Below are 8,760 nucleotides of genomic sequence, written 5' to 3' on the forward strand. Positions count from 1 at the left end.
CCATTAAAAGAAATGTCAGTTGTCCTATTAATTCTAGCAAGTTCGTTTTTGTTTGTTTAAAATTTAGATAACTTTTACACCACCTTCATTTCCCAGGATATCTTTCTCCTTCTCATCAAGAGAAGTAAAGAATTAAAGAACTTTAAGTAAGAATGAAAAAAAAAAAAGTGATTCAGTGAAACTGACATATCAACTATCTGACTATATCTCTGTATGAATGCATGTATATGCAATCATACATATAGTGCTATATATATCCATACTTTGTCACATCCTCAAAGCAGGGAGCAAAATATATTTTCCTATCTCTTCCTGATTATCATAATTGATATTATAATGCTATTATAATTATGCAACTTTTTGTTTTGAATTTTGGCGCTATTATTGTTCTTTCCATATACACTGTTGTAGTCTTTGAGTATATTATTTTGCATGTTTCTGCTTACTCCATTTTGCATCAGTTCGTATAACTCTTTCTATGTATCTATGCATTTTTCAACTTCCTCATTTTAGTAATATTCCATTTTATTTTATTTTTTAAAACAACACTTGCTAACAGCAAGGCATAATGGTCTAGTGACTAGAGTGATGGACTTGGAGTCATTGAGGTTCAAATTCTGCCTCTGAAACCATCATTGTTATCACAGACAAAGTCTCTGTGAGGCTCCGACAATTCACCCAGTGTAATTTATAGACAGGTTGGGATTTGTTTTAGTAGAAGGAGCTCCCACACCTTAGGAATTATATGTCCCCAACAGAATGGTTGGAATGTATGAGCTATGGAGTCATTTGCCCCACTAAACAAACATGGTAAAAAAAAAAAAAAAGTTGAAGACCATTGTACGGAATAAAGAGCCAATTCATTCTCTTTTCTTGAGATATTCATATAGGCAAAGGAGCAACAAAAAATGGTTAATCAAACAGTGGTGGCAAAAGAATTTATCCCCATCACCTACTTTTGATTTCCAAGGAAGTCTTAGGTGCCATGCCATTTTTCACATGATCTAATGAGTTAGTATCTGGTGAAATTCTAGAGGTTTCTGGGATATAGTTTAAAAAGCAATGATCAAAAAAGTACTTATTTATTTTAACATATTAAGTGGCTGCGTTTGATACATTCAGTATGTGGACTGTTTTTTTCTTTTATTTTTCCATGTTCTTTTTTTCCCTCAACTTCCCAGATAATCTGATTTACATCTTTCACTTCATCATGAGTAGAAAAGTCCACACATGGTAATGAAAAAAAAAAGTCCGAAGCCTAAAGCTGCATTGACAGAGAGATATGCCAGTCATTTGCAGCTAAATTTCCTAGAGTCAGCTGGCAAGGGAGGGCATATCTGGAGTTCAGGGCTACATGGAGAAAAAAAATGATTGCTCTGCTCTCTGATATGAATCCATCTTTTTCAACCAGCATCCTCCCCCACACCCCTATTCTTTGTCCCTTTTGGGAATGCACAGTATCCTTGAAATGAAGATTTATCTCATGGTAGATGCAGAAGGAGAAAAAACAGAATGTTTAAAGTCTTTTTAATGGAAAAAAAAAACTGTTTTAACAAACATAGATGACACAGCTAAGATTACTTTTTTAGTCTCATCTTTCTATTAAGCTGTTAATTTACTAAATTCTTCATACAGGACAGCATCCCCAAAAGGGAAGAAAAATATTTACAAAGGGTCAAGTTGACAACATCAACACTGGTATCTGATTCATTGCACATCCCATATCAAATAAATAGCATTATGCTCCATGAAATACTATAAAGCCTTTATCTCTCTGACATGCAGTTTTTTCTTTGCTACTTGGAAAAAGAAAATGTTTTTTCAAAGGTGAAGAAGACAACAACACAGAGCTGAAGGAAATCACATATTTGTCTAACTTTGCAATCTCTTATTCTCAGTATTCATTTTTAGGATGTGTTTCCCAATCTTTTACTGAATATTCCACTGTATTTCTGTATTGATGCTTGCTTCTCAGATTTAGTAGTAGAATAAAATACATCTCTGGACTTCTTTCTTTTGGTAAATCTGAAGCATTCTGGGTTAACTTTCTTTTAACTTTTCCTCTTCTCCTGCTTATATGATTGGTAAATCAGAGGTCATATTTCTTAATGTCTCCTGACCTCCCTTTCTCATTAAGACAATCTTTTTATCATGGAAGTAAAACCTGAAATGAATAAAGTTCAAGGGAATGTCTTAGCAACTCAGGAATAAAGTAAACATATATATTGGTACTAGAAGGATAACATATAAACTCTGACTACCAAAACTAAGTCATAAGTCAACAAATAGGTCTTTATTTCAAAGAAAAATTATTGTAGTCCTAGTCCAGGGCAGGATTGTTTTCATTGGTAATAAATAATTTATAATATAATACATTAGCAAACTCATCTGTTTAGAAAAGAAATCCTCCAAATTATTATATGATGTGAATTTCAAAAGTCAATTATATGGTAGCTATAGCAATTTTAGTGAGAAACAGTGTGGTGTAATGGAAATAAGGCTGGCCATGGAGTCCATGGGCTCAAATCCAGATTCTAACACAAGCTGGATCTCTGACTGCTGGGCAATTAATTTAACTCCTTAGTGTCCCAGAAAACTATCTAAGACTATGTCCTGGAAGAGTTGCTGATTTACCTTGGCAGAAGTTTCCACATACTGATGAACTGTAGCAAAGCTAAGGATGTGTGCTCCACAGGGACTCAAAAATATCAAGAGATCTAAAAGAAGGCTTTGATGTTGTGAGACAGATCTTTTGCAGGGCATTTATAGGAAGACATGCACTAGAGTTGCACAGAATGAGGAAATGTAGATAGATTGTGATCTTCATGGTTGGAAGGTGTATCCACATAGTTGAGGTCACAGTCCCACCAAAGTACTGATAAAACCTACCAATTATACAATATTTAAAAATGTGGTTGTTTATATATCATTTGGCAATAATATAATAGGAAAATGAAATTGATCATATCCTAAATCATTTTTGTGGCAAAGAAAAATTTAAAACATTCCAAAAAAAAAAAAGACTCTAGCCTGTCTGTAAACTGAGATACATGGTTTGTGGATTGATAGGATCAACTATTTATAGCTAGACAGATCCTCAAAGGTCCTTTAATCCTTTTTAGGTGGCTAGGTAGAATGGTGGAGAGAATACTAAATTGGAGTTGGGAAAACCAGAATTCAAATCTCACCTCAGACATTTCCTAGCTGTGTGACTCTTCCTAAATCATTTACCTTCTTCCAGCCTTCATTTCTTCATCTGTAAAATGGGAATACCTTCCAGAGTATTTGTGAAGATCAATTGAAATAAAATGCATGTAAAATGTTTTTGCAAATCTTAACTTTCTAAACGGGAAAGGTGAAATCCAAGGTCACACATGTAGTGAACAATAAAGGCAAGATTTGAACCAAGATGCTCTTACTCTAGAGTTAGTGTTCATTCCCTTGTACCACACTTCCCTTTGCTAGTTTAGTTTTATGATTCAGAGACATAGTTTTAGAATTGTTTGGATTTTTTTTCTTTTTTATTGCCACTTAGAACTAGTCAGGATAATGGCATCTATAATAAGCTTTAAGGAAGCAAGAATAAGTAACAAGAATAAATAACATATTTCTATAAGACTTTCCTCATGATCGTATGTAGGTAGTGATTTATAATCACAATTTTACAAGTGAGAAGACAGAGGTTTACTTTCAGTAACTTGCTCAACAGAGCCAAAATTCATACAGGAATTTGTGGGAAGGAAGAAAGGGAGAATAAGAAAGCAAAAAATGGAGTGGGAGGGACAGAGGGAAAGACAAGGAGAGAGAGAGGGAGAAAAAAGAGAGAGAGGAGAGAGAGGAAGGGGACAGAAACAGAGAGATGGAGAGAAGAGAAGGAGAAAAGAAGAAAGGATCAAAATGAAGGAAAGATAAGAGAAAAAGGAAAAGAAAAGGAAAGGAAAAAAGAAAGGAAAAGAAAAGAAAAGAAAAAAATTCTTGGTTAATGGATTGTGATAAGGACATTTAGAGACTAGGAGGATCATACTCCACGCTAGGCATTGGTTCAATGGGCCTGCTTGCTCTGCCCCCGTCTTGTCAGAAAAAAAAAAAAAGAGAGAGAATCTTTCTAGGAGAGCTGGAGAGAGATCTGACTCTGTCCTAGGGAAGCTTTATTGATTCTCCCATCTGGCAGCCACATCATAGCAGTCTTTGCTAAAGGGAAAAGCCCACTTTCACTTGTAGTGATTAAAAATAGGTTTCCTTATTTGCAGCAGCCTGCCCTTTGAAAACAGAACATGAGAGAAGAGAACAGAAAGAAGGTCAGTAGGAAACATGGACAAGCAGGACAGCTTTGAATACAACTTGGTGATCTTGTATCCTTGGAGGGAAAAGCCAGAGCTGTATGAGGTGAGCATTCTTAGCTGCCTGTGAAATTTTCTTTTCTGCTTTGCACATGGAAATATTCATCTTATTTGGTAATTCAGAATAAAAAAAAAAGAAAATGAATTTTAAAAGAGAAGGAAAACTTGGCATGCAACATCGACCCCAGTGATTTTTGGGGGGAGGGGTGAGCATTACCTTCAGAAGATGACCTAGCACAGGGACTCACTTGGCTAATGTCCCATGAGCTCCCAGAAATTGTGCTTAGCTGGCCCTGCCATGTATGTACTTTGAAGCTCTCTTTCCTAACCTTGGAATGTGTAATGTGCTCCAACTATTGAAAAATCCAGAATGGAACCCCCCAGAGGAGTCATATTGGGAGCAACTGTGAGCATTTCCCCCTGCCAGCAGAAGAGGAGCGGACACAATCCGTGGGTATTTTCCTGTTGCTCCAATAGCAGTGAAACTAACAGTGGAAAAATTTCAATCCCAAATGAGTTAGTCTGACAATGCCCTCTACCTGTCTGAATCAAGCACAGGTTTTTGCAGCTTTCTAAGCAAATCCTAAACAGTGCTTTGCATACACCTGGCATGTACAGGGACAACAAAGGAAGTATTGTGGTATTTATATTTTTTGAAGCTAAAATAAGCTTGACCTCATTTTTCCCACTGAGAAAAAGTTGACCATGAAGGGCTCTGGCAGGTCTGGTACAAATTCAGTTACTGAAGATCACAGATTACATTTTCAAATGCTCTACTTTTTCAAATTTAGGTGAGGTCCCTGTTAATTGGTGGCTATAAAAAAAAAGGGGAAGGGGAAAACAGATACAAGAATCTTTCTGCTATATTACCCCTTCTGGACACCTTGGTGAGTTCTTCAGGTGTCATCTGCATTGTTTCCAGCTCTTCAGCCAGCAGAGGCATCCTCTGTTTTTTGCCTTCACCATTTGTTTCCCAGTGCATCCTGGGTCATCTCCAGTTATTCTGATGAATATCTGGTCACTGGATTCAGATGGCTCTGGAGGAGAAGTGAGGCTGGTGACCTGCACAGCCCTCCCTCACTCAAAACAAAGTCAAGTGCAAGTCATGTCATCATTTCTCTGATTTCTTCTTCTTCCATAAAGAAGGACGAGCACAACAACAACAACTTGTCTTTTGTTATTTTTATTGTCCCTTGGGTGAGTTCTCTGGCCATGGTCAAGGGTGGGCAGGGTCATCTTCCCTGAAGCTGTGGTTTGTTATGATGGTTGCCATTTGGCCTGGTCTAGTTAGGTAAAAGAGGAGAACTGGGGAGGTGCTGCAAACGACTTAATAGTAATGACTTCTATTTCTATAATGTTTGAAAGTTTGCAAAGTTCTTACCTCAGAACAATAGAAGAGGAGGAAACAAACTCAGACAGACTCATTGGCTTGCCTAAGACCATCAATCAACCAATCAATTCAGGCAACAGTCATTAATAAACACCTGAATGAAATAAGCACTTATTAAGTATCTACTGTGTGTCACCCACTGTGGTAGGTACCGAGGAAACAAAGCCAAGAAGGATAGAGACTTCCTTCAAGGAGTTTACCTTCTCACCAGAGCAATGACATGTTTATACATAAATATAGACAAAATACATAAGGTAATTTTGGAGAATAAAGATAAGGAGAATAAAGCATAAAGAGTAGGGGGAAGGGACAGAAAGCAATAACAGCCACTCATAGGAAATGATGCTTGAGTTTATCTTTGAAGAAAACTAGGCATTCTAAGAATTGGAGGTGAGAAGGAAGTGGATTACAGACATGGAGACTTTCCATAGGCTTATGGAAAGACATGGAGATGAGACGTGGAATTTTGTGTGTGAGGAACATCAAAAAAAGCTAATTTAGTTGGATTGTAGAGCCCATGAATCGGTGTGATGTATAAGCCTGGAAAGCAACTGATGGAACCAGGACTTAAGTGCATGTTGCTTATTACAGCCCATTGCCTCAGGACCAACATGCATATTGTTCCTGCTTGTCTTCACCCAAAGCCATTTTCCTATAATCCCATACATCACTTGGTGCTAGTCTTGATTCTCTTAAGTCCTACATTTGATATATATGCCAGCTATGGGACAGACCCTGAACAAGTTACTCAACTTTTCAATGGTCTGTGAGACACTAAATTGCAGAGAAGGTGCTGACCTTCATTAGCTGAGAAAATTCCCTCTTTATATCAATGAAACAATGGATTCAAACTCTTTTCCGTATTTCTTTACTAACAGTATATATAGCCTCTCCTTCCTCCCATTCCTCCACTCCTTCCCCACCCTAAACCCCATTGTAGTACAGTGGAAAGAGTGACAGATTAAACAAAGAAGCCAGATTCAAATTTCAGTTCTGCTGCTTGTTACCTATATGACCTTGTAAAGTTGGTTCACCTTTCTAAGCCTGTTTCTCCCCTGTTAATAGAGGGAATTGTACTCTAGGACCTCCAAGCTCTAATTACACCTATGATCCTTTGAATGTATGGCTAAATTTTGTTTGGAGTTGTTTTATTCTTACAGAATTGCCCAGTTTGTTTCATGGACGTCATGCAAAAGTGAAGAGAATTAGGCTAGTGATATCCTCTTAAATTACAAATTAGGATGGAGCTAAAATGACTTTGGATTGAAATTTCACCTTCCTCCCAATAGAGGACTACTTATAAATTGGGCAAGAGAAGTCTCTTATCCAAGGAACCTATCTTACTGCTTTGGCAAAAACTTGAGTAGCCCATCACACATTGTTGTGGAATGGTAAATCTGCCATTGCACAGACGTACTTTTCTTGGCCCAAAGACTAGGAGGCTGTAGTTCATACTGGCTCACCCCAGACATAAAATTGTCTCCTATCTCTGTGGTGTGCATGGAATTCCACAGGCACAGACTTTACTGGAAAATCAATTGCTGGGTAACAGGAGCAGATTTAAGACCTTGATTGAGTACATGATGAGCCACTGAGCTGTAGAACTAGACACTCATGAGTAACTTTGCTGGCAAAAATCCCAACAGCAGATAGGCCTCACACCAAGGAAAACACATGGGCCAGACTGTGCATGTGGAATTTTATCTGTACGTGTGAGAACTTGACAAGTACTCAAGTGGATGGGTAATGTCCTCCCCACCCTTCTTTCACTTGGCTACTGTATGTAAACACTTGACCACCAGTCAGCTATTCTGCCTTTCTGACCTGCCCTAGGGAGAACTTCATAATAGTTATCCTTCAGTTCCAAGCTAGGGCTTGTTGAGCATGAACTCAGACTAAAGCAAATGTCAGCCCAGTCAAAGGCTGGTTTTTCTCATGCTGTGTGGGCCACTGTTTCCTAAGGCAATTTCGCTTTGTATGGGAGCTCAGTTGCCTGGCATTGTAAAGATGTTGGCCGCAGCATAATGATATATTTATCAAAGTTCTTTTCAGTGTGTCCAAGGGACATCACGAAGGGGATATTTGACTTTTAACTTTGGGCCTAGCGGACTTGCTGCATGTCCAGGCTGTGTTCTACGAGAAGCCAGACAAAAGTAACTTTTCTTGGGGAAATAAAATGCTTGCCCATAATGACATAAATTCATTTTTTTTAAACCTCCAGGATGAGAGCTATGTCTAAGCTTCTCTTTAAAGAGCATGACCTTTTTCTTCCACTAATGAAGCCTCCTTAATTTGCCTCATGACTTAAGTAATAGTAGCACCAGAATACAAATTGCATATAAGGGCAAGGTAGATGACTGCTTTATAACTTAATAAAAGGCTGGTTGAATATGGGTTTCTTTACCCCATGTAAAGAAGAGGCTGTCAATCAATATCCTATGAGATCTAGCCCAATCTCCCCAACCTCACCCCTAAAAAAAAGCTTACCCTAACAGAATTAGGCATTGGGCTGAGGGCTCATTCTCAGGAAGAGACTTTTTATTGATTTCCCTTCCCTGATTCCTGGTTCTTACTCTGTGGAAATGGACTTGCTTTGCTTTTTTTCTTCCAGGACCTTTCCCCTACAAGTCTGAGCCCACCTCAAGTTAAACTATCTGGAAGAGAAAGATAGCTCCAAATATCTTGATAGTTTCAAAGGAAAAGGGGTGTGAGTGAAACAGAAGGCACGTTAGCTTATAAGGAATAACACACACATTATCTTATTTGATGATCCAAGATGCGAAATGCTAGAATTATTATCCTCTTTTTGTAGATGAGGACCACACAACTGGTTAACAACAAAACGCGGGTCTTTTGACTTTTAAGTATGGTGCTTGAAGAATAAATACTTGCGTGTAGAAATGAAATGGGGGCTAGGAAGATCACTCTCACTCTGTGTGGCTGGCTGTCCATCTGAATAAATCTTTTTGGCCAAAGTAATAAAGTCTATTGAAAGCACCACAGAAAATTAGCAACAAGATCCAAGCATTT

The sequence above is a fragment of the Notamacropus eugenii genome, chromosome 4, assembly GCF_028372415.1.
Source record: "Notamacropus eugenii isolate mMacEug1 chromosome 4, mMacEug1.pri_v2, whole genome shotgun sequence".
NCBI classification, from domain to species: Eukaryota; Metazoa; Chordata; class Mammalia; order Diprotodontia; family Macropodidae; genus Notamacropus; species Notamacropus eugenii.